This window comes from Arachis hypogaea, chromosome 18 (assembly GCF_003086295.3).
Source record: "Arachis hypogaea cultivar Tifrunner chromosome 18, arahy.Tifrunner.gnm2.J5K5, whole genome shotgun sequence".
Lineage (NCBI taxonomy): Eukaryota > Viridiplantae > Streptophyta > Magnoliopsida > Fabales > Fabaceae > Arachis > Arachis hypogaea.
In genome coordinates this window covers 51,705,893-51,732,268 of record NC_092053.1, presented here as the reverse complement: position 1 = coordinate 51,732,268, position 26,376 = coordinate 51,705,893, and the positions used below count along the sequence as shown (strand labels likewise).

The 26,376-nt window shown below is 37.1% G+C and overlaps 1 long non-coding RNA gene and 1 other non-coding gene across 3 annotated transcripts; both read left to right on the top strand.

The window, feature by feature from the left end:
* Positions 1–1,445: 1,445 nt before the first annotated feature.
* Positions 1,446–4,335, top strand: LOC112771272 (uncharacterized). 2 transcript variants are annotated; one of them, XR_003186950.3, is made up of 4 exons: positions 1,446–2,118; positions 2,205–2,371; positions 3,435–3,552; positions 4,139–4,335. It is a non-coding gene; the product is annotated as an uncharacterized lncRNA (long non-coding RNA). The 2 variants fall into 2 exon arrangements; XR_003186949.3 differs by having other exon boundaries at positions 1,471–2,118; positions 3,449–3,552.
* A 13,269-nt stretch (positions 4,336–17,604) lies between these two features.
* On the top strand, positions 17,605–17,712 carry LOC112773341 (small nucleolar RNA R71). Its single transcript, XR_003187897.1, has one exon. It is a non-coding gene; the product is annotated as a small nucleolar RNA R71 (small nucleolar RNA).
* Positions 17,713–26,376: the final 8,664 nt, after the last annotated feature.

Sequence of the window (26,376 nt, the reverse complement as noted above, 5' to 3'; positions counted from 1 at the left end):
TATGAAGCTTGGGAAAGATACAAGCAGCTGACCAAAAAGTGTCCTTCTGACATGCACTACAACATTTTGGGTCTATGGCCACGGTTTTTTTGGTCACGGTAAAAAACCGTGACCATAGACCCTCTATGGTCACGGTTTTTCAGCGTGACCAAAAAAAAAAAAGCTATGGTCACGATTTTTTTGGAAAGGGTGACCATAGAGTATCTATGGTCACGGTTTTTTTAAAAAAGGGTGGCCTAAAAGGGTCTATGGTCACGGTTTTGAGGGGTGACCTAAAGGGGTCTATGGTCACGGTTTTTTACAGTGACTATAAAGGGTCTATGGTCACGGTTTTTTAAAAAAGAGTAACCTAAAAGGATCTATGGTCACGGTTTTGGAGTGTGACCTAAATGGGTCTATGGTCACGGTTTTGGGGGGTGGCCTAAAAGGGTCTATGGTCACGGTTTTGGGGGTGACCTAAAAGGGTCTATGGTCACGGTTTTTTACAGTGACCAAAAAAGGTCTATGGTCACGGTTTTTAAAAAAAGGGTGACCTAAAAGGGTCTATGGTCACGGTTTTGGGGGTGACCTAAAGGGGTCTATGGTCACGGTTTTGGGGGTGGCCTCAAAGGGTCTATGGTCACGGTTTTGGGGGTGACCTAAAGGTGTCTATGGTCACGGTTTTTTACAGTGACCTAAAAGGGTCTATGGTCACGGTTTTTCGGAAGGGTGACCTAAAAAGGTCTATGGTCACGGTTTTGGGGGGTGACCTAAAGGGGTCTATGGTCACGGTTTTGGGGGGTGACCTAAAAGAGTCTATGGTCACGGTTTTAGGAGGTGACCTAAAGGGGTCTATGATCACGATTTTTTTATATATTTTTATAATTTTAAATATTTTATATATTTGAAATTTAAAAATTTTAATAATTAAAATTTAATAAAAATTTTATGTGATTTACTTTAAAATATTAAAATTTTAAATCTAATTTTATAAATAAAAATTAAGTTAAATATTATTAATTTTAAATTAAAAATTATTTAAACTTAATAATTATTAAGTTTTGTACTTTTTTAAAAAAAAAAAGAAAAAACAAACAAACGTCAAAAACCCTAAAACTAAATTATTTATAATTTATTTTATTTATTCCATAATATATTTTCGAACATTTTGTATATTAATTGAGTATTTTTTATTAGTGATTTAAAATTTTAATAATTAAAAAATAATAAATATTTTATCTGCTTTAATTTAAATAATTAAATTTTAAAATTTTATTTTATGATTTAAAAAAAATTAATTTAGTTATTTTTAATTATTAAATTAAAATATTTATTTAAAAATAAATTTATAAATTAATAATTAATATAATATTTTTATAAATATTAATGTTTGACTAAAATTAATTTTTAATTTACCCTACTCCTCCTAAATTTTATTAAAATTACCTCAATACTCAATACTCAATAATGTCAATCCTAACCCTAATTTTAAAACACACATAAAACTTTAATCTCCACTGCCACTTACCATCGCCACATCGCTTCCCCTTTCTTCTAACATACCAACACACAGCAACAGAAATTAGAAGCAAGAAAAAAAAGGGAGAGATCGATCCTAGAGTGAGGCTGCGATGGGGAAGAGAGAAGAGAGGAGGGGGAACTGCTGCCGCACCGCCACCGCGTCTTGATGCCGCCGTCGTCTTCTCGGTGGAGCCGTGCGCGAGAGAGGAAGGTCGAAAGAGAGATAGTGATTCGAGAGAGAAGAGGAAGCAGCGCTGTCACCTAGCCGCCTTGCCTCCTTACTGCAGCCGAGTCACCCATTCCCGTCGCTGTTCCGGCGCCGTGGAGCCATCGCCGCCATCATCGCGAGCTGCACATCATCGCCGTTAGATCCACGTCGCGTCGCCGTGGCCGGAGCTTCTGCCACCACCGAGGAAGCTCGCGAAGGGAGAGAAGGAACCGCGAGCTAGAGGAGCCGTTGTCGTTGCCGTTGTTGCCCTGCCGCTGCCACCGTGACCGCGGGTGGAGTCCGCCGTCGAGCTGTGTGCCGCTGATGGTGGTGAACCAAACGTTGCCCTTGATGCTGGAGAAGAACACCGGAGTTGCTGTTCTGGTTCCGATTCCTCCATTTTTGAAACTGTAACCCTCTCATCCTTGTTCTGCTTCAAACTTGTTCCTCTGCCATGTTCTTGTTCTAATCATAGTCACATATATTCTTATTTTAGTTCCGCCACTTTGCTTCTAAATTTCTGTTACAACTAGTATTGGTGTCGATGCTGTTTTGGGACTGTTGTAGCTGTTGCTGGTTCTGTGTGAGCTTACTGCTGCTGCGAGATAGGTAAAAAAGGAATTTGTGGCAGTTATAGATTTCTTCGAGTTCCAGTTAATTAAGGTAGGGGATTTATTTTAAAATTAACTGTTTAAATTCATGAATGCCAATGAAGTTTAGTGAGTAACTGCAAATAATTTGTGAATGTTTTGTGTGATTAATCGATAAAAATCAACTTGGTTTTGTTGTTATGAGTGATTAATTGGCGAAATTAAGCTCTGTTTGAGGTTGTAAAAAAATGTGATTGGTGTGGTATTGAGACTGATTTTGACTTGAGGTTGTGATTTGTGAATAATGATTTAATTGTTTGAAAGTGATTAATTGCTCGAATTCTTGGTTATGCTGACTTCTTGATTTAGTTGTGGAATTGAGATTTATTTGGATATTGTTGAAAACTTGTTTGAGAATCATTGGTTACTGGATATGTTAATTTAATTTGACTGGATAATATTGTGTTGAGTGTTGAATTGATCTAGGCTTGTGCTGGGTCTGAAATTATTGTAATGATGGTTTGATTGTAACTGTTTTCTGAATAGAGAATGAGTGCTTGTTGTAAATTTTGGTTATATTATCAATAAATTTGGTCACTAAATTGAATGGGTTGAGAACCTTGCTATTCTGATTGTTGTTGAGAAGAAGTTTAGTGAATTGTGGAGATTGAGGTTGATGAACCAAAAAATTTGGTCAATTGTGAAAAAGAAGTTTAGTGAATTGTGAAGACTTTAATAGTAAGCTGTTATACTTAGGGTGAGGTTTTCTTTTTTGTTTTCCTCTCATTCTTTGTTCTCCCTTTTGGATTAAAAAATACTCCGGAAACATGTTTGTATTGAGACTTTTATGCTGAATATCTGTTTGCGCTCTGCTAAGATTTGGTTTATGATGCAGTTGATTATGCAATTTTAAGATTTCAGTAGTGTCTAGTCTTTCGGTTTATAGGACTTTCAGATTTGAAATTGTAAGCGGTGGTTTCTTTCTCCCTAATTATTGTGTTGATTTTCCAACTATATGATGCATGATCATTTCTTTATAAGTATGGCACCAAGACTGTCTTATGACAACTCATAAGGGACAATGGTTGTCATTTCCATGTCCCTCTTTAATTCGCTTGTCTTACTATTTGATTTAGATATCTCATTGCAGGTTGTTAGTCCAGAGCTTACCTTCTATAATACATCAAAAGATGTAGGTGAATTATTAAACCTGTCAAACAAACTCCTACTTGCACAGTTGGATGCATTTTGCAGGTGAACTCCTCTTCTGTTAATTGCATACATATTTTATTACTAACATTCCTTCTACTTTGACCATTTTGGAACATCGGGTGTGTTTATGAAAGCTGAAAGATTAAACTTATTTCACTAATTTTTTGGTATAAGTTTTCTTTTATATAGTAATTTATGTGATAATTAATTGTTGTTTGGACAATATAGCTGAAAAATTTAAAACAATCCCTTTGGCTGTGTGTGGTTCCAGATGTGGTCAATAAATTTAACAAAGATTGGTTATATTATCAATAAATTTAAAGTCTTCACTAAATTTGATGAACAAAGATTGGTTATATTATCAATAAATTTGGTCACTAAATTAAAGTCTTCATGCAGACTTTCTTTTTCATTTTTCTGTTGGGATAATTTAATTACTTTCATACAATTGGGTTCTAAGTTCTTGTATCTTGATGGAGATAAACTATGTAGGGAATGCTTTTTTCTTTTATCTTTTTCTTTTCGTTTCTTTTAGGATTAGTATTTGTTAATTGATTATTTTGTTTTCCTACTCTCGAATGTTCTTTACCTTCTCTTGAAATTTGTTTTGGCTTTGTTTTGTGTACAGGATAATTTTTTCGTACTGGTAAAGACAACAGGAGTTGACTAGTTTCTGCGGCACCGTTTATAACAACTTCGAATATTCTTTACTTTTTAATAAGAGACTTTATCCGATATTACATGTAATGGATAAATTGCACCTTATTTTGATTAGTGTTGTAATGGATATTTATTTTTTAATAAAATTTTTATGATTTAGATTTATTGAATTTCTCATTCTTAGATTTATTTTGTGATTATCATCATTTTGGGATGTGATTATGTTTTTAAAAAAATTAGATTTCATAAAACAAAATAGGCTATGGTCACCATTTAAAAATAGGGTGACCATAGATAAGCTATGGTCACGGCGAAAAACCGTGACCATAGATAAGGCTATGGTCACGGTTTTAAAGAGGGGTGACCATAGATAAGCTATGGCTATGGTGAAAACCGTGACCATAGATAAGGCTATGGTCACGGTTTTAAAGTGGGGTGACTATAGAGGCTATGGTCACGGCGAAAAACCGTGACCATAGATAAGGCTATGGTCACGGTTTAAGAAGGGGTGACCATAGGGGCAATGGTCACGGTGAAAACCGTGACCATAGCTAAGGCTATGGTCACGGTTTTAGAGGGGGTGACCATAGAGGCTATGGTCACGGCCAAAACCGTGACCATAGATAAGGCTATGGTCACGGTTTTAGAGAGGGGTGACCATAGAGGCTATGGTCACGGTCAAAATCGTGACCATAGATAAGGCTATGGTTACGGTTTTAAGGAGGGGTGACTATAGAAGCTATGGTCACGGTCAAAACTGTGACCATAGATAAGGCTATGGTCACGGTTTTTACGCGTGACCATAGATTAACCTATGGTCACGGTGAAAAAATGTGGCCTAAAGTATTAGATTTTGAAAATTGAAACCGTGACCATAGAAACCGTGACCATAGATAAAAAAACCGTGACCATAGACCTATGGCCACGAGAGAATAGGCCACGGTAAAAAACCGTGACCATAGGTCTAAAACTGTGACCATAGATCTATGGTCACCCTTTTTACTAGCTATGGTCACGGTTTTTTACCGTGACCATAGGCCTTTTTTTTTGTAGTGATGCTTTCAGAATGGACCATCCTGGATATATTCTATGATGGTTTATCTGAGCTATCAAAGATGTCATTGGATACTTCTGCAGGTGGATCCATTCACCTAAAGAAAACGCCTGCAGAAGCTCAAGAACTCATTGACATGGTTGCTAATAACCAGTTCATGTACACTTCTGAGAGGAATCCTGTGAGTAATGGGACGCCTATGAAGAAGGGAGTTCTTGAAGTTGATACTCTGAATGCCATATTGGCTCAGAATAAAATATTGACTCAGCAAGTCAATATGATTTCTCAGAGTCTGAATGGAATGTAAGCTGCATCCAACAGTACTCAAGAGGCATCTTCTAAGGAAGAAGCTTATGATCCTGAGAACCCTGCAATAGTAGAGTTAAAATACATGGGTGAACCATATGGAAACACTTATAATCCATCATGGAGAAATCATCCAAATCTCTCATAGAAGGATCAAAGGCCTCAACAAGGCTTTAATAATGGTGGAAGAAATAGGTTTAACAATAGTAAACCTTTTCCATCATCCGCTCAGCAACAGATAGAGAACTCTGAACAAAACACCTCTAATTTAGCAAACTTAGTCTCTGATCTATCCAAGGCCACTGTAAGTTTCATGAATAAAAGAAGGTCTTCCATTAGAAATTTAGAAGCACAAGTGGGCCAGCTGAGTAAAAGGATCACTGAAATCCCTCCTAGTACTCTCCCAAGCAATACAGAAGAGAATCCAAAAGGAGAGTGCAAGGCCATTGATATAAGCACCATGGCCGAACCTGTAAGGGAAGGAGAGGACGTGAATCCCAAGAAGGAAAACCTCCTGGGACGTCCAGTGATCAATAAGGAGCTTCCCTCTGAGGAACCAAAGTACTCTGAGGCTCATCTAGAGACCATAGAGATTCCATTGAACCTCCTTATGCCATTCATGAGCTCTGATGAGTATTCCTCTTCTGAAGAGAATGAGGATGTTACTGAAGAGCAAGCTGCCAAGTTCCTTGGTGCAATCATGAAGCTAAATGCCAAATTATTTGGTATTGAAACTTGGGAAGATGAACCTCCCTTGTTCACCAATGAACTAAGTGATCTGGATCAATTGACATTGCCTCAGAAGAGACAGGATCCTGGAAAGTTCATAATACCTTGTACCATAGGCACCATGATCTTTAAGGCTCTGTGTGACCTTGGTTCAGGGATAAACCTCATGCCCCTCTTTGTAATAGAAAAATTGGGAATCTATGGGGTGTAAGCTGCTAAAATCTCATTAGAGATGTCAGATAATTCAAGAAAACAGGCTTATGGACAAGTAGAGGACGTGTTACTAAAGGTTGAAGGCCTTTACATCCCTGCTGATTTCATAGTCCTGGATACTGGAAAGGAAGAGGATGAATCCATCATCCTAGGAAGACCTTTCCTGGCCACAGCAAGAGCTGTGATTGATGTGGACAGAGGAGAATTGATCCTTCAATTAAATAAGGACAACCTTGTGTTTACAACTCAAGGATCTCTCTCTGTATCCATGGAGAGGAAGCAAAAAAAGCTTCTCTCAAAGCAGAGTCAACCAAAACCTCCATATCCAAACTCTAAGTTTGGTGTTGGGAGGTCTCAACAAGGCTCTGCACATCTGTGAGGCTCCATGAGAGCCCACTGTCAAGCTATTGACATTAAAAAAGCGCTTGTTGGGAGGCAACCCAATTTTTATTTATCTAACTATATTTTTCTTAGTTATATGTCTTTATAGGTTCATGATCATGTGGAGTCACAAAAAAAATACAAAAATTAAAAACGGAATCAAAAACAGCAGAAGAAAAATCACACCCTGGAGGAAGCATCTGCCTGGCGTTCAACGCCAGAACAGAGCATGGTTCTGGCGCTGAACACCCAAAATGGGTAGTATCTGGGCGCTGAACGCCCAAAATGGGTATCATCTGGGCGCTGAACGCCAGAATTGCATCCTGGAGAAGAGCTGGCGCTGAATGCCCAGAACAAGCATGGTTCTGGCGTTCAACACTAAAAATGGGCAACAAATGGGCATTGAACACCCAAAATGAGCACCAACCTGGCGCTGAACGCCCAGAGTTGTGTGCAAGGGCATTTTGCATGCCTAAATTGGTGCAGGGATGTAAATGCCTTGACACCTCAAGATCTGTGGACCTCACAAGATCATCTCAGGATCTGTGGACCCCATAGGATCCCCACCTTCCTTCCTCATAATCCTAGTTTTTTCCACCTCTTCTTCTTCATCTATTCCTTCTTCTTTTGCTCGAGGGTGAGCAACATTCTAAGTTCGGTGTGGTAAAACAATTATGTAAAGGATCTATAGCTCAGTGGTAGAACATGTGGCTGCAAATCAAGAGATCCCTGAGACACCTCAGGGGATGCACTTCCCTCCACATAAATATTGGGAGCAAATCAACACCTCCCTAGGAGAATTAAGTTCCAACATGGGACAACTAAGGGTGGAACATCAAGAGCACTCCATCATCCTTCATGAAATAAGAGAAGATCAAAAAAGCAATGAGGGAGGAGCAACAAAGACAAGGAAGAGACATAGAAGAGCTCAAGGACATCATTGGTTCCTCAAGAAGGAAACGCCACCATCACTAAGGTGGATTCATTCCTTGTTCTTATTTCTTCTGTTTTTCGTTTTCTATGTTATGTGCTTATCTATGTTTGTGTCTTCATTACATGATCATTAGTAGTTAGTAACTATGTCTTAAAGTTATGAATGTCCTATGAATCCATCACCTCTCTTAAATGAAAAATGTTTTAATTCAAAAGAACAAGAAGTACATGAGTTTCGAATTTATCCTTGAACTTAGTTTAATTATATTGATGTGGTGACAATGCTTCTTGTTTTCTGAATGAATTCTTGAACAGTGCATATGTCTTTTGAAGTTGTTGTTTAAGAATGTTAAATATGTTGGCTCTTGAAAGAATGATGACTAGGAGACATGTTATTTGATAATCTGAAAAATCATAAAAATGATTCTTAAAGCAAGAAAAAGCAGCAAAGAACAAAGCTTGCAGAAAAAAAAAATAGGCGAAAAAAAATATAGAAAGAAAAAGAAAAAGCAAGCAGAAAAAGCCAAAGCTCTTAAAACCAAGAGGCAAGAGCAAAAAGCCAATAACCCTTAAAACCAAAAGGCAAGGGCAAATAAAAAGGATCCCAAGGCTTTGAGCATCAGTGGATAGGAGGGCCCAAAAGGAATAAAATCCTGGTCTAAGCGGCTAAACCAAGCTGTCCCTAACTATGTGCTTGTGGCGTGTAGGTGTCCAGTGAAAACTTGAGACTGAGCGGTTAAATTCAAGGTCCAAAGCAAAAAAAGAGTGTGCTTAAGAACCCTGGACACCTCTAATTGGGGACTTTAGCAAAGCTGAGTCACAATCTGAAAAGGTTTACCCAATTATGTGTCTGTGGCATTTATGTATCCGGTGGTAATACTGGAAAACAAAGTGCTTAGGGCCACGGCCAAGACTTATAAAATAGCTGTGTTCAAGAATCATCATACTGAACTAGGAGAATCAATAACACTATCTGAACTCTGAGTTCCTATAGATGCCAATCATTCTGAACCTCAATGGATAAAGTGAGATGCCAAAACTATTCAAGAGGCAAAAAGCTATAAATCCCGCTCATTTGATTGGAGCTATGTTTCATTGATAGTTTGGAATTTATAGTATATTCTCTTCTTTTTATCCTATTTGGTTTTCAGTTGCTTGGAGACAAGCAACAATTTAAGTTTGGTGTTGTGATGAGCGGATAATTTATACGCGTTTTGACATTGTTTTTAGTATGTTTTTAGTAGGATCTAGTTACTTTTAGGAATGTTTTCATTAGTTTTTATGTTAAATTCACATTTCTGGACTTTACTATGAGTTTGTGTGTTTTTCTATGATTTTAGGTATTTTCTGGCTGAAATTGAGGGACCTGAGCAAAAATCAGATTCAGAGGTTGAAGAAGGACTGCTGATGCTGTTGGATTCTGACCTCCCTGCACTCAAAGTGGATTTTCCGGAGCTACAGAACTCGAAATGGCGTGCTTCCAATTGCGTTGGAAAGTAGACCTCCAGGGCTTTCCAAAAATATATAATAGTCCATACTTTGCTCGAGGATAGACGACGTCAACTGGCGTTCAACGCCAGCTCTCTGCCCAATTCTGGAGTTCAGCGCCAGAAATGGATCAAGAACCAGAGTTGAACGCCAGAAATGGATCAAAACCTGGCGTTCAACTCCACAAATGGCCTCTGCACGTAGAAAGTTAAAGCTCAGCCCAAGCACACACCAAGTGGGCCCCGAAAGTGGATTTATGCATCAATTACTTACTTCTGTAAACCCTAGTAGCTAGTTTATTATAAATAGGACCTTTTACTATTGTATTAGACATCCTGGATTGTATTTTGATCCTGTGATCACGTTTTGGGGGCTGCCCTCTCGGCCATGCCTGGACCTTTCACTTATGTATTTTCAACGGTAGAGTTTCTACACTCCATAGATTAAGGTGTGGAGCTCTGCTGTTCCTTAAAGATTAATGCAAAGTACTACTGTTTTCTATTCAATTCAACTTATTCCACTTCTAAGATATTCATTCGCACTTCAACCTGAATGTGATGAATGTGACAATCATCATCATTCCCTATGAACGCGTGCCTGACAACCACTCGCGTTCTACCTTCGATTGAATGAGTATCTCTTAGATTACTAATACAGGGGACCGAGTTCGAGATATTGGGATCTTCGTGGTATAAGCTAGATTGATGGCGGCATTCATGAGAATCCGGAAAGTCTAAACCTTGTCTGTGGTATTCCGAGTAGGATTCAATGATTGAATGACTGTGACGAGCTTCAAACTCGCGATTGCTGGGCGTAGTGACAGACGCAAAAGGATAGTAAATCCTATTCCAGCATGATCGAGAACCGACATATGAATAGCCGTGCCGTGACAGGGTGCGTTGACCACTTTCACTGAGAGGATAGGATGTAACCATTGACAAGGGTGATGCCTCAAGACGATTAGCCGTGCCGTGACAGGGCATTTGGATCATTTTCCCGAGAGAAGATCGAAAGTAGCCATTGACAATGGTGATGCATTACATAAAGCCAGCCATGGAAAGGAGTAAGACTGATTGGATGAAGATAGCAGGAAAGCAAAGGTTCAGAGGAACGAAAGCATCTCTATTCGCTTATCTGAAATTCTCACCAATGATTTACATAAGTATTTTTATCCCTATTTTATTAATTATTTTCGAAAACCCCATTACTATTTTATATCCACCTGACTGAGATTTACAAGGTGACCATAGCTTGCTTCATACCAACAATCTCCGTGGGATTCGACCCTTACTCACATAAGGTATTACTTGGACGACCCAGTGCACTTGCTGGTTAGTTGTGCGAAGTTGTGAACCATGGTATTGGCATCATGTTTTTGGCGCCATTACCAGGGAAAGAAAGAGCAATGAATTTTACATAATTAAAGTGTAATCACAATTTCTGCGCACCAATGACAGAAAGCTATCATCTAGAGTCTTTGAACCAGGATAGAAGGTTCTGCTGTTTAACTCTAGACTCAGGCTATTCCCTGGGAAACTGAAATCCCGGTGGAGGGACCATATGTGATTACAAGTGTGTCACCATATGGCTATGTGGAGCTTCAAGACTTCGATTCTAATAAGAAGTTCATTGTTAATGGACAGAGAATCAAGCATTATCTTGAAGGCAATGTTGAGCAAGAGTGCTCAAGGCTGAGGCTAGATTAAAAGCTCAGCAAGGTCCAGCTAAAGACAATAAAGAGGCGCTTGCTGGGAGGCAACCAAGTCATTAGCAAAACTTTTTCTTATTTATTTTTTTTATTATTATTATACAAGTTTAATATAAATAATCTTCAAGGTAAAGAATCAATTGCATAATTTCACAGGGTTGCAGAAGGATTCAGAATACAAAACAGCAAAAAGAAGCTCACTAGTGCGAAAAAAAAAGCCAGTAAGAGCTGTTTTGGGCGTTCAATGCCCAAAAGGAGCATCTATTGGGTGTTTAACGCCAGTAGAGATAGCCATCTGGGCGTTAAACACCAGAAAGAAGCAGCTTCTGGGCGTTTAACGCCAGATTTACAGCATCCTGGGCGTTTAGAAAAACGCCCAGTGACAAAGGAGTTTCTGGCGTTTAACGCCAGCTAGAAGCAACAGCTGGACGTTAAACGCCCAGACCAAGCACCAACTGGGCGTTAAACGCCCAAAACATGTAACAGTTGGGCATTTGACGCCAGGATTGTGGGGAGTAGGTAATTTCATTTTCACTTCAAATTTTTTCCATTTTTCCTGTTTCAATGCATGATTTCTTGCATAAACATATTACAAATCCTAATTTTTTCAAATCCTTTTTCAAAAATATCAAATGTATCTTAACTCTAAACATAAACCTTTTTTTTAAATCCCCTTCAACTTCTTTTCAAATCTTTTTCAAAACAAACCTATCTCTTTTCCTTCTCAAATTTTTTCAACTCATCAATATCTTTTTCAAAACATAGCTATCTGTTTAAAATATCTTTCACATTATTCATATCTTTTAAATTTTAAAGTGCATCATGTTCCTATCATACTCATCTTTTACAAATCATATCTTTTATCATATCTTCTTCAAAATTTTCGAAAACCCACCCCCTTCCCTTTAAATCCTAGTTCGGCCTCCCCCCTACCACCTTCACAATTCGATCTTGGCTCTCCTAATATCCCTTCTCTTTACTTTCTTTTGCTTGAGGACAAGCAAACCTCTAAGTTTGGTGTGTCTATCCGTGATCACTAAGCCAATACCCACTAAGATCATGGCTCCTAAGGGAAAACAAACCAACTTAAGAGGCAAGAAAGAGAATATTCCAAAACCACTTTGGAATCAAGGAAGTTCTTAACCAAAGAACGTTCAGACCATTACTACAAAATAATGGGTCTAAGGTCAGTGATCCCGGAAGTTAAATTCGATCTGAAAGAAGACGAATATCCGGAGATCCAAGAGCAAATTCGAAACAGAAGCTGGGAAGTCCTAGCTAATCCTGAAACAAAGGTGGGAAGAAACATGGTTCAGGAATTCTACGCAAATCTGTGGCAGACAGACAGGCAGAAAATAGTGGGAACCGCATTCTATGACTATAGAACTCTGGTCAGAGGGAAGATTGTTCACACCCACCCTGACAAAATAAGGGAGATCTTCAAGTTGCCTCAACTGAAAGATGACCCAGACTCCTTTAATAGGAGAATGATGAGACCAAACCTGAGCTTGGACAAAATCCTAGAGGACATATGCCTCCCTGGAGCCAAATGGACAACCAACACAAAGGGTGCCCCAAACCAACTCAAAAGAGGAATCTCAAACCAGTCGCCAGAGGCTGGCTGGACTTCATTGGGCGCTCTATACTGCCCACTAGCAACCACTCTGAGGTCACCATCAGAAGAGCAGTGATGATTCATTGCATTATGCTGGAAAAAGAAGTGGAAGTTCATCAGCTAATTTCTAGTGAGCTTTATAAAATTGCAAACAAGAACTCCAAAGATGCCAGATTGGCTTATCCAAGCTTGGTGTCTCTGTTATGTAAAGATGCTGGGGTAAAAATGGGACTAGATGAGTATATCCCAGTTGAGCAACCAATCACCAAAAAGTCTATGGAAGGACAACAAGTGCAGGACGACCCCATCAAGAGGAGAGCACAGGAGTTCCTCCCGGAAATCCCTCAAATTGAATACTGGGAGTGCCTAGAAGCATCTGTCACCAAGTTGCAAGAAGTTGTAGATCAACTGAAGGAAGAACAACAAAATCAAAATAGCATGATCTGCAAACTGCTTAGAGAACAAGAAGAGCAAGGGCGTGAACTGAAGGAACTGAAGCGCCAGAAGCTATCTCTTGAAGGGCCAAGCACTCCACAGACTAAAGAGGCATCCACCTCCCAAATTCAAGGTTGTTGAGTTCTAATCTTAACCTTAACTCTGTGATAATTATTCTTATTAGAAATTTACCTTAGAAGTCATATATGAGTAGTAGTAATTAGTATATCTATTTTGATTTTATCTCTAATTAAGCTATAATTTATTTTTCTCATCATCATCAAACATGAATAAAATAGCAGATTTTTAGAATAAGGAGGCAATAATTTTTTTTCGAGTTTTTAATAAGGAAAATTCTAATTATTTATATGTGGTGGCAATGCCTTTTGCCTTCTGAATGAATGCCTGAACAGTGCATGTTTTTGATATTGAATTTTATGAATGTTAAAATTGTTGGCTCCTAAAAGAATGATGAACAAGAGAAATGTTATTGATAATCTAAAAAATCATAAAATTGATTCTTGAAGCAAGAAAAAGCAGTGAATACAAAAGCTTGCGAAAAAAAAAGAGAAGCAAGCAGAAAAAAAGCCAATAGCCCTTAAAACCAAAAGGCAAGGGTAATAAAAAGGGATCCAAAGCTTTGGGCATCAGTGGATAGGAGGGCCTAAAGGAATAAAATCCTAGCCTAAGCGGCTGAACCAAGCTGTCCCTAACCATGTGCTTGTGGCATGCAGGTCCAAGTGAAAAGCTTGAGACTGAGTAGTTAAAGTCGTGATCCAAAGCAAAAGAGTGTGCTTAAGAACTCTGGACACCTCTAATTGGGGACTCTAGCAAATCTAAGTCACAATCTGAAAAGGTTCACCCAGTTATGTGTCTGTGGCATTGATGTATCTGGTGGTAATACTGGAAAACAAAGTGCTTAGGGCCACGGCCAAGACTCATAAAGTAGCTGTGTTCAAGAATCAACATACTAAACTAGGAGAATCAATAATACTATCTGAATTCTGAGTTCCTATGGATGCCAGTCATTCTGAATTTCAAGGGATAAAGTGAGATGCCAAAACTGTTCGGAAGCAAAAAGCTACTAGTCCCGCTCATCTAATTAGAATCTGAGCTTCACTTAAAACTCTGAGATATTATTGCTTCTTGATTTCTTTTTATCCTATTTTATTTGTCTAGTTGCTTGGGGACAAGCAACAGTTTAAGTTTGGTGTTGTGATGAGCGGATATTTTATACGCTTTTTGGGGCTAATTTCATGTAGTTTCTAGTATGTTTTAGTTAGTTTTTAGTATATTTTTATTAGTTTCTAGGAAAAATTCATATTTCTAGACTTTACTATGAGTTTATGTGTTTTTCTGTAATTTCAGGTATTTTCTGGCTGAAATTGAGGGAGCTGAGCAAAAATCTGATTCAGGCTGAAAAAGGACTGCTGATGCTGTTGGATTCTGACCTCCTTGCACTCGAAATGGATTTTTTGGAGCTACAAGAGTCCAATTGGTGCGATCTCAATTGGGTTGGAAAGTAGACATCCAGGGCTTTCCATCAATATATAATAATCTATACTTTGTTCGAGGATAGATGACGTAAACTGGTGTTCAACGCCAGTTCCATGTTGCATTCTGGCGTTAAACGCCAGAAACAGGTTACAAGTTGGAGTTAAACACCAGAAACAGATTACAACCTGGCGTTTAACTCTAGAAACAGCCTAGGCACGTGTAAAGCTCAAGTCTCAGCCCTAGCACACACCAAGTGGGCCCCAGAAGTGGATTTCTGCACTATCTATCTTAGTTTACTCATTTTTTGTAAACCAAGGTTACTAGTTTATTATTTAAACAACTTTTAGATATTTATTTTGTACCTCATGATATTTTTAGATCTAAACTTTGTACTCTTTGACGGCATGAGTCTCTAAACTCCATTTTTGGGGGGTGAGGAGCTCTGCTGTGTCTCGATGAATTAATGCAATTATTTCTGTTTTGTATTCAAACACGCTTGTTTCTATCTAAGATGTTCATTCGCACTTCAATATGATGGATGTGATGATCCATGACATTTATCATCATTCTCAACCTATGAACGCGTGACTGACAACCACCTCCGTTCTACCTTCGATTGAATGAGTATCTCTTGGATTCCTTAATTAGAATCGTCGTGGTATAAGCTAGAATCCATTGGCAGCATTCTTGAGAATCCGGAAAGTCTAAACCTTGTCTGTGGTATTCCGAGTAGGATTCAGGGATTGAATGACTGTGACGAGCTTCAAACTCACAAGGGTTGGGCGTAGTGACAGACGCAAAAAGGATCAATGGATCCTATTCCAGCATGAGTGAGAACCGACAGATGATTAGCCGTGCGGTGATAGCGCACCTGGACCATTTTCACTGAGAGGATGGATGGTAGCCATTGACAACGGTGATCCACCAACACACAGCTTGCCATAGGAGGAACCTTGCGTGCGTGAAGAAGAAGACAGGGGGAAAGCAGAGATTCAGAGGAAAAAGCATCTCCAAAACTCCAATATATTCTCCATTACTGCATAACAAGTATTTAATTCATGCTCTTTTGTTTTTTTCGCAATCCAAACTAATAATTATAATTGATTTCCTGACTAAGAAATACAGAATAACCATAGCTTGCTTCAAGCCGACAATCTCCGTGGGATCGACCGTTACTCACGTAAGGTATTACTTGGACGACCCAGTGCACTTGCTGGTTAGTGGTACGAGTTATGAAAAGTGTGAATTACGATTCGTGCACCAATGCTGTTTTTGATTCCGATTTGATTCTGTAGTTATTTTTATGACTTCACATGATCATCAACCTAAAGAAAATATAAAATAACAATGGAAAGCAAATATATAAATATAATTAATTAACATTGAGTTGCCTCCCAATAAGTGCTTCTTTAATGTCAATAGCTTGATAGTGAGCTCTTAGAGAGCTTCACAGAGACTCAGAGCTTAATGGTGGCCTCCCAACACCAAACTTAGAAGTTGAGTGTGGGGGCTCTGTTTGACTCTGTATTGAAAGAAGCTTTCCATGCTTCCTCTCCATGGTTACAGAAGAAGATCCTTGAGCCTTAAACACAAGGTAGTCCTCATTCAATTGAAGGACTAACTCTCCTCTGTCCACATCAGTCACAGCTTTTGCTGTGGCTAGGAAGGGTCCTCCAAGGATGATAGATTCATCCTCATCATTCCCAGTGTCTAGGATTATGAAATCATCAGGGATGTAAAGGCCTTCAACCTTCACTAAGACATCCTCTACAAGTCCATAAGCCTGTTTTCTTGATTTGTGTGCCAATTCTAGTGAGAATCTAGCAGCTTGTACCTCAAAGATTCCTAGTTTCTCCATTACAGAGAGTGGCATGAGGTTTATTTCTGACCCCAGGTCACACAGAGCCTTCTCAAAGGTCATGGTGCCTATGGTACAAGGTATTAAAAACTTTTCGGGATCCGGTTTCTTCTGAGGTAATTTCAGTTGCCCCAAAGCATTCAGTTCATTGATGAGCAATGGAGGTTCATCCTCCCAAGTCTTATTACCAAATAACTTGGCATTCAGCTTCATGATTTCTCCTAGATATTGAGCAACTTGCTCTTCAATAATATCTTCATCCTCTTCAGAGTAAGAATACTCATCAGAGCTCATGAATAGCAACAGTAAGTTCAGTGGAATCTCCATGGTCTCTGTATGAGACTCATATTCCTTTGGTTCCTCATTAGGGAACTCCTTAGTGGCCAGTGGACGTCCATTGAGGTATTCCTCACTGGAAATCACTACCTTTTCCTCCTCTACAGGTTCGGCCATGTTGGACGTATTGGTGGCCTTGCACTCTCTTTTTGGATTCTCTTCTGTATTGCTTGGGAGAGAACTTGGGGGGAGTTCAGTAACTCTTTTACTCAGCTGACCCACTTGTGCCTCCAAATTTCTAATGGAGGACCTTGTTTCAGTCATGAAACTGTGAGTGGTCTTAGATCAGAGATTATGGTTGCTAAGTCAGAGAGGCTCTGCTTAGAATTCTCTGTCTATTGCTAAGAAGATGATGGAAAAAGTTTGCTATTGCCAAACCTATTTCTCCCACCATTATTATTATTGAAGCCTTGTTGAGGCTTCTGTTGATCCTTCCATGAGAGATTAGGATGATTCCTCCATGAAGAATTGTAAGTGTTTCCATAGGATTCTCCCATGTAATTTACTTCTTCCATTCCAGGATTCTCAAGGTCATAAGCTTCTTCTTCAGAGGAGTCTTCTTTAGTACTGTCGGATGCAGCTTGCATTCCAGTCAGACTCTGAGAAATCATATTGACTTGCTGAGTCAATATTTTATTCTGAGCCAATATGGTATTCAGAGTGTCAATCTCAAGAACTCCTTTCTTCTAAGTCATCCCATTATTCACAAGATTTCTTTTAGAAGTGTACATGAATTGGTTATTTGCAACCATTTCAATGAGTTCCTGGGCTTCTTTAGGCGTCTTCTTCAGATGAAGAGATCCACCAGCAGAGTGGTCCAATGACATCTTAGACAATTCAGACAGACCATCATAGAATATACATAAGATGCTCCATTCTGAAAGCATGTCAGAAGGACACCTTCTGATCAATTGCTTGTATCTTTCCCAAGCTTCATAGAGGGATTCACCTTCCTTCTGTCTGAAGGTTTAGACTTCCACTCTAAGCTTGCTCAACTTTTGAGGTGGAAAGAACTTGGCTAAGAAAGCATTGACCAGCTTTTCCCAAGAGTTCAGGCTTTCTTTAGGTTGTGAGTCTAACCATATCCTAGCTCTGTCTCTTACAGCAAATGGGAAAAGCATAAGTTTGTAGACCTCAGAATTATTGGTCTTAACAGTATCACAGATTTGCAAGAATTCAGCTAAGAACTGATGAGGATCTTCTGATGGAAGTCCATGAAACTTGCAATTATATGCCATTAGAGAAACTAATTGAGGATTAAGCTCAAAATTGTTTGCTCCAATTGCAGGAATTAAGATGCTTCTTCCATAGAAGTCAGAAGATGGTGCAGTAAAGTCACCAAGCATCTTCCTTGCATCTCCACCATTGTTGTTGTTTTCGGCTGCCATGTCTTCTTCTTTTTTAAAAATTTCTGCAAGGTCTTCTCCAGAGAGTTGTGCTTTAGCTTCGCTTAGCTCCCTCTTCAGGGTCCTTTCAGGTTCAGGATCAGCTTCAACAAGAATGTCTTTATCCTTGTTCCTGCTCATATGAAAAAGAAGATAACAGAAAAGAAGAGGAATCCTCTATGTCACAGTATAGAGATTTCTTTATGTGAGTAGAAGAATAGAAGAATGAGGTTAGAGAGGAGAGAGAGGAATAAGAAGAATTCGAACACAGAGAGATGGAGAGGGTTCGAATTTTAAGAAGAGAAGTGTTAGTAAATAAATAAAATAAATAGAAAGAGATAAGAGGGAGAAGAAATTCGAATTTTAATTATAAGAAAAGAAAAATATTTTTGTTTTTATTTTAATTAATAGTTAGAATTCGAAATTATTAAAAGAAATAAAATAAATTAGAATTTAAAACAATTAGTTAATAAAAAAGATTTTTGAAAAAGATGTTAATTATTTTCGAAAATTAGAGAGAGAAATAGTTAGGTAGTTTTGAAAAAGATAAGAAATAATAAACAATCAAACAAAAAAATCAAGTGGTTAATTGAAAAAGATTTAAAAATCAATTTTGAAAAGATAAGAAGTTAGAAAAAGATTTGAAATTAAATTTTGAAAAGATATGATTGAAATTTATTTTGAAAAAGATTTGAAAAGGAAATTAAAAAGATTTTATTTTTGAATTTAAACTTGATGACTTGACTAACAAGAAACTAAAAGATATGATTCTTAGAATTTAAAGATTGAACCTTTCTTACTAGACAAGTAACAACTTGAAATTTTTGAATCAAAACATTAAATGTTAGCAATAAATTCGAAAATATGAAATAAAAATAAGAAAAAGATTTTGAAAATCAATTTTAAAGTTTTCGAAAATATTAAGAAGGGAAATGAAAAAGATTTGAAAAGATAGAATTTTTAAATTGAAATTTTGACTTGACTAATAAGAAATAACTAAATTTTAAAACTTTTTGACTAAATCAACCCAAAATTTCGAAATTTATGAGAAGAATAAAGGAAAGATATTTTTTTTATTTTTGAATTTTTAATGAGGAGAGAGAAAAACATCTAAATGACACATGACATAAAAATTATGAATCAAAACAAGAGAAATATGCAATAACACTTTGAATGTCAAGATGAACACCAAGAACACTTTGAAGATCATGATGAACATCAAGAACATGTTTTTGAAAATTTTGAGAAAAGAAAAACATGCAAGACACCAAACTTAAAAATTTTTAAACTTTAGACACTAAGAATTCAAAAATACATATGAAAAAACAAGAAAAGACACAAAATACGAAAATATAAAGATCAAACAAAGAAAATCCTCAAGAACAACTTGAAGATCATGAAGAACACATGCATGAATTTTCAAAAATTTAAAGAAAAACAAAAAAGATGCAGTTGACATAAAGCTTAAAATCTGACACTAGACTCAAAAAATAAACACAAAATTTTTGGTTTTTATGGTTTTATTGATTTTTTTTTGTATTTTTTGAAAATTATGTTGGAAAAAGAAAATAAAGATATTCAAAATTTTTAATAAGAATTCCAGGATTCCGGTAATGTTAGTCTAAAGGTTTGGTCCAAAAGATTAGACATGGCCAATGGCCAGCCAAGCTTCAGCATACAAATATAGACATGTCCTTTCTACAATGGAAAGTAGAAACCTCGGTCCAAAAGATCAGACATGCCTTAACAGCCAGCCAGGTTCCAACATATTCCATGAATCTCTAGAATTCATTCTTAAAAACTCTGAAGAACACATTTTTAAAATAAATTTTAAAAACTTGGTGCACGGAGTTTTGATTCACACTTTTCACAACCCCGCACAACTAACCAGCAAGTGCACTGGATCATCCAAGTAATACCTTACGTGAGTAAGGGTCGATCCCATGGAGACTGTCGGCTTGAAGCAAGCTATGGTCATCTTGTAAATCTCAGTCAGGTGGATTCAAATGGTTATGATATTCTGATAAATAAAAGATAAATAAAACATAAAATAAAATAAAGTTACTTATGTAATTCATTGGTGAGAATTTCAGATAAGCGTTTGGAGATGCTTTGTTGCTTCTGAACCTCTGCTTTCCTATTGCCTTCTTCCAACCATGCGTGCTCCCTTCCATGGAAAGCTGTATGATCCTCTCGGATGAAAAATACCAGGTAAGATCTCTGCACGGCTAATCAACTGTCGGATTTCTCATCTCGGATGAAAAATATCATGTACAGCTACCGCACAGCTAATCATCTGTCGGTTTCCGCTAGCGTCGGAATAGGACCCTTGTCCTTTTGCACACTGTCACTGCGCCCAACATTCGCAGGTTTGAAGCTCGTCACAGTCATCCCTTCCCAGATCCTACTCGGAATACCACAGACAAGGTTTAGACTTTCCAAATCCTAGGAATGCTACCAATTGGTTCTAACCTATATCACGAAGATACTAATCTCACGGACTCAGTCCGTGTATTAGATACCCAAGAGAATATACTTCGGCTGTCGTCTAATGACTACGTTGAACATCATGTAGACCGCTTGTGGTTGTCAGGCACGCGGATCTTGGCTAAGCGAGTAACGAAGATAGTGGGTGATTGTCACAGGTCACCCCTTCATTTTGACTTAACTGAATTAAGTACGAGAGTATATCTTGGAGAAGAAGTAGGCATGAATTGAAAGAAAAACAATAGTACTTGCATTAATTCATGAAGAACAGCAGAGCTCCACACCTTAATCTATGGGGTGTAGAAACTCCACCGTAGAAAATACATAAGTGAAAATAGTCTAGGCATGGCCATGAGGCCAGCCTCCAAAGGAGGTTCCAAGATGTAAAAAGTTACATATGATCAAAAGATGGTCAAAAGACCTAACATAAATCTCTAAAAGTAGTTTTTATACTAAACTAGTAACCTAGGGTTACAGAAAATGAGTAACTGAGTGCAGATAGTGCAGAAATCCACTTTCGGGGCCCACTTGGTGTGTGCTTGCGCTGAGCATTGAAGCTTTAATGTGCATAGGCTGTTTTTGGAGTTAAACGCCAGCTTGGGTGCCAGTTTGGGCGTTTAACTCCAATTCTGGTGCCAGTTTGGGCGTTTTACGCCAGGAAGTTTTATGCTGGCTTTGGTCACCACTTTGGGCCATCAAATCTCGAGCAAAGCATAGACTATTATATATTTCTGGAAAGCCCAAGATGTCTACTTTCCAACGCAATTAAGAGCACACCAATTAAATATCTGTAGCTTCAGAAAATCTACTTCGAGTGCAGGAGGGTCATAATCCAACAGCATTTGCAGTCCTTTTTCAGCCTTTGAATCAGATTTTTGCTCAGGTCCCTCAATTTCAGCCAGAAAATACCTGAAATCACAGAAAAATACACAAACTCATAGTAAAGTCTAGAAATGTGATTTTTGAATAAAAACTAATAAAAATATAATAAAAAGTGACTAAAACATACTAAAAACTATGTAAAAATAATGCCAAAAAGGGTATAAATTATCCGCTCATCCGAATTCAAAACTTCTTCAAAAAGGTTCAAAACAAAACTCCAAGAGTATACTTGAAATCACCACCTCACAAGAATCATTCAAGAAGATTAAGATACGCTAAAAAGGAATTCAACTCATCAATAGCAAACTCGCAAGGAGGACTCTTCGACTAAAGAACTCTAGTAAAAACAATAAGAGGATAAACGATGCATTAAATTGGAACAAAATCAAGCTAACTCAGATAAGAATGAGATTCACAAGAGAAGGTAAACTAAGATTAATGATAATGATCACAAGATGTAAAAGAATAATTAAAAACAAAATTAAGTATAACATCCATAGAAATGAAAAGTTTAAGAAGGAATTGGTCCGTTCTTAAAAAAAAAGATATGAGTCCAATATTTTCAAAAGAACAATAATTGCATAAGTAATGTGTTATGCTAAACCAAATCCAAATTAAAATAATTTAGGTGAAGTTTGTCAAACGAAGTTCAACTGGAATAAAGGCGAAAATCCTTTCTTTCAAAATTTTTTTAGAAATACCTAAGTACATAATCAAGTAAAGATATGCATAGAAACTGTAGTAAAGTTGTTAGAAAATAAAGTTGTATTTAAAGTAAGTATATCCCTGTAAAGCAGTAAAAGAACAGGCGATGTATTAGAAATAAATAGTTTTTTTTAAAACTGTATAAGGAATTTTCAAAGTTTTATATAGAGAAGTGTATATCGACTCAAAAGCGATTTTATAAAAATTTGAAAAATGGTTTTAAATACAATCAAATAAGGGAAAAACAATCACAATTTCTTTAAAAAAATGGACTCGGAATAAGAACTTAAAAATATACTGCATCAAAATAAGTTCAAAGTTATGTCAAAGAATACCTGAATCAAGAAGAAGAGTTTAAACAGAGAAAGATAGACACACAAAGAATTTCAAACAGGCATATGCAATTAGGATCAAACAAAAATGCATATGAACAGAGGAATAGAGTTAGAAAAATCAAACTACTATCTAAAAGAAAAGGCAACAAGAACTTCATGATAGGCTAGAAAAGAACAAGTCACATGACTCCAACAGAATTCAAGACACATAACTGAGTAACCTCGAAAAATAGTTTCTAACAATTCCCAAAACCCACGACTCGCGTTATCTATAACTTGTATATCGTTTATGACTACCCATTAGTACTTCCATATACATAATCCACTAGTTTTAAGCCGGCCAAACTTAATACCAGGAAGTATGCAATGCAAGGCTAACAACATTAATCAATAGACCGTCATGTGCATAAAGCTCTAATTCTCATTATTCAAACAAGAATACTATATGATAGACGCTCAGAGTATGCAATTAAAGCATAGTCAGTCCATTCCTCAGGCTCTACAGGAAAGACTGCTCTGATACCACAAATGTAACATCCTCACTATTAGAATTTCATGCTTTCGGCTGTGCTACTCTGATAGCTTGGATATTACGACGACCCTAAACATATTTAATACTAAAATAGGAGCCTGTTTAAAACTTAAAACTGCGTAACCTTTCAAAAACACTTTTCATTGAATATATATATATATATATATATATATATATATATATATATATATATATATATATATATATATATATATATATATATCATACAGTCCAAATACAATACTTTAAAATTATATATATACATCACGATAACTTATAAACATACATATCACAAATTCCTATCCCTCTTACAAAATTGGTAAAGATAAAGGCAAGGGAAAATAATAATAACTAAGATAATACAAAAATATCGAATAAACTGAAAATGAAATAAACTCTTCTAAAACTTAGCCACCCAAATCCTGAAAAGGAAAAACCTGTAGGGGAGTGAGAACATCGTCCTCGCTGGTTCTTACTATAGGGTTACAGAAATTGCTATAATAAGATACAAATAAGACTTTTGAACTACATTGATCATTTCTCGTCTTATGTGCCTTTTCAACAACCAAAGGTTCACATTAAAAAATCCAAAAATCCTTTTTAAAAGAGAACTTAGTTAATTCCTCAAAGTCCAAAACCTTTTTCCTTTCTTGAAAAAATCTTAAAAGTTTTCCTAGACAGTATGAATGACCAACCTATTCCAAGCATAAGTTCTTTAATTCTATGCTGAACCAGTTTGATTTTTCATATAGGACTAGACCTCAAACATACCAATCACAGCCTCAGGCCCATCCAAAAATAAACACAGCCCCCGACCAAAACAACTCAATCATCAACCAATTCATCACAAACCAACCAATCATACACAATCACAATTAATATAGTTCAAGCACAATCAAGAGCAATTACAACAAGTATAACAGTTAGCAGTTAACATAAGTATTCACATAGACAAACTAATTCCAATATGCACACCCAAATAATATCACATAAATGCAAATGATGAATGTATGTCCTACTGACTGTGATATCACATTGTCGGTTTAACTACCAACCTGACACATTTCCATGGGGATGTCACTTTTGGTTACCTTTATAAAAAGTGGTACCCTCCCCAGGGTTATGGTGCCCGACCACATTCCCAGAGATATAGTGCTCGGCTAACTCATATAACCGAAAGATTGTTCAGCGTACGTGATTAATCACCGTATTACGCTTACTCCCAGAGATATAGTGCTCGGCTCACTTTTCGTAAGATATAGTGCTCGGATACTTTATAGAATACATATGTACCAGTCAAAAACAGAAAATTATTTTAAAAACAGTTCAATTGTCACTGGTCATATTCTCATCTCGTCCCCAATCTCAACATATATTCATCATTCAATCATAGGTTACCAAAACAGTCTCAAAATATAATCAAACTCATCATTGGCCCATTCACTTTCAAATAACAAACGTATTCAAGAACTACTTTTTCTCAAATCAATTTTCTTTCAAAACAGAGCCACTTTTTGTAACATCTTTCCAAAACTCCCAAACGACTTCAAAACCATGCCAAGTTCAAAATCTCTTCTGAAAGACTCAAAATCATTCATTCTAAATCAGGATTTAGTCTTAAATTTCTCAGCAGAGTCTCAAGACTTTAGGGGAGAATAAACTAACTCATTTCCTTAAATGCATTGAAAATCTCTAAAACCTTAGCTTTTTTATTTGAATAAATAAAAATAAGTAAATAGAATTTAAACAAAACCAAGTCATGTATCCAAATATTCTGAACTAATTTCAAAATCAACTTACTTAAACCAAAACCAAATAATTTGAACCAAAACCAATTCTTAATTTCATTCTTAAATCTGAAGTGTTTTCCAAAGACTCGGGAATTGTTTTAGTTTTGCTAAATCAAAATTTCAAAGAATACTTCAAACTTTTCCTAAAATGTCATAAAGTGAAATTAGTCAATCGAAATTCATGTTTCCCTTAAATCCACTTAAACTCCTCCAATTTTTCTGATTTAATCAATTTTCAAAACATAAGTATTTTCATCTTAAATAAATTGCGTTAAAAATATAATAACTTTCCTATTAAATAAGTTCAAACATAATTCATTTATAATAATTCAATTCAAGGCATAATTCATTATTTTTAAAATAACGTTTCAAACAAAGTCTCGAATTTTATAGAAATTTTAGCAGCACCTCCCCTTAAACTTGGACTTTGCCACTCTTTTTGGGTCCCAACCAAACCAATCATCAACCCTTTTCAACGGTTCAAAACCAAATCAGTTTTCAATAAAACAAAATTCAGAATTTCAAACTATCAAAATCATTTCAAATCAAACCAATCAGAAATCCCCAATTTAACAAAATCAGAGAAAATTCCAAGCAATTTAGCGGCGAACGCTAAACTGGTTTAGCGGCAACCCCAGCAGCCATCCCAAGCGATAGCGGTGACAAGAACTCTGGCGATGGCGATTGTAACAAACATGTAGTGACGATAAAGCTCCCAAAAACTCAAAAGAACGTAAACCAAACTCAAAACCCTTACCGACAGTGGGTTTCAGTGGCAGCAAAGGCTCGGCCAGAAGCTTTGGCAGCGGTGGATCTAGTGGCGGTTCAGACGAAGATAGAGCTAGTGACACGAACGGCTACTAGGCGTGGCAAATGGACTGGTTTCGGCCCTCCCTTCCTTGCGAGCTTCTCTCCTCTGCTTCACCCATGGACGAGGGCGATGCTGGTCCCCTCAGCGACAACGACGGTGCGAACAGCTTTAGCAGCAGCGACGGACTTTATAGCGAGGACGACGACGGCGACAGGGACCCCGCGAAGACGACGATGGAAGCGAGGCAGCAGCGGTTCGTGAGGATGGCGCGAGCTCCTCCCTCTTCCATCGGCTCTCTCGGATTTTCTCTCTTTCTCTGTCAACAGCGGTGGTGGCGACGGTGGCAGCGACACCCACCGCGCCCCCTCCCTGTTCTTCCCCCTTCTCCCTATCCTGCGGCTCCCCTCTCCTTTCTTTCTTTCTTTCTTTCTTTCTTTCTTTCTTTCTTTCTTTCTTTCTCTCTCTAACGTGGCGACATGGGGGCTAAGGTTTCTTTGGGTAGGTAAAAAAATTGTGTTAATTAGGGTTAGAGTTTCAATTTGAAAATTCTGGGTTTAATTTGAAATCTAATTAAATCCTTAAAATTACTTTAAATATTATTTATTGTATCAAAATACTAATTAGTTTTCAATCAAATACTCTAACTGAAAATATAAGATTATATAATTAATTTCTATTATTCCTAAAATTTAAAGTATTGAATTATAAAAATATAAAGTATTTAAA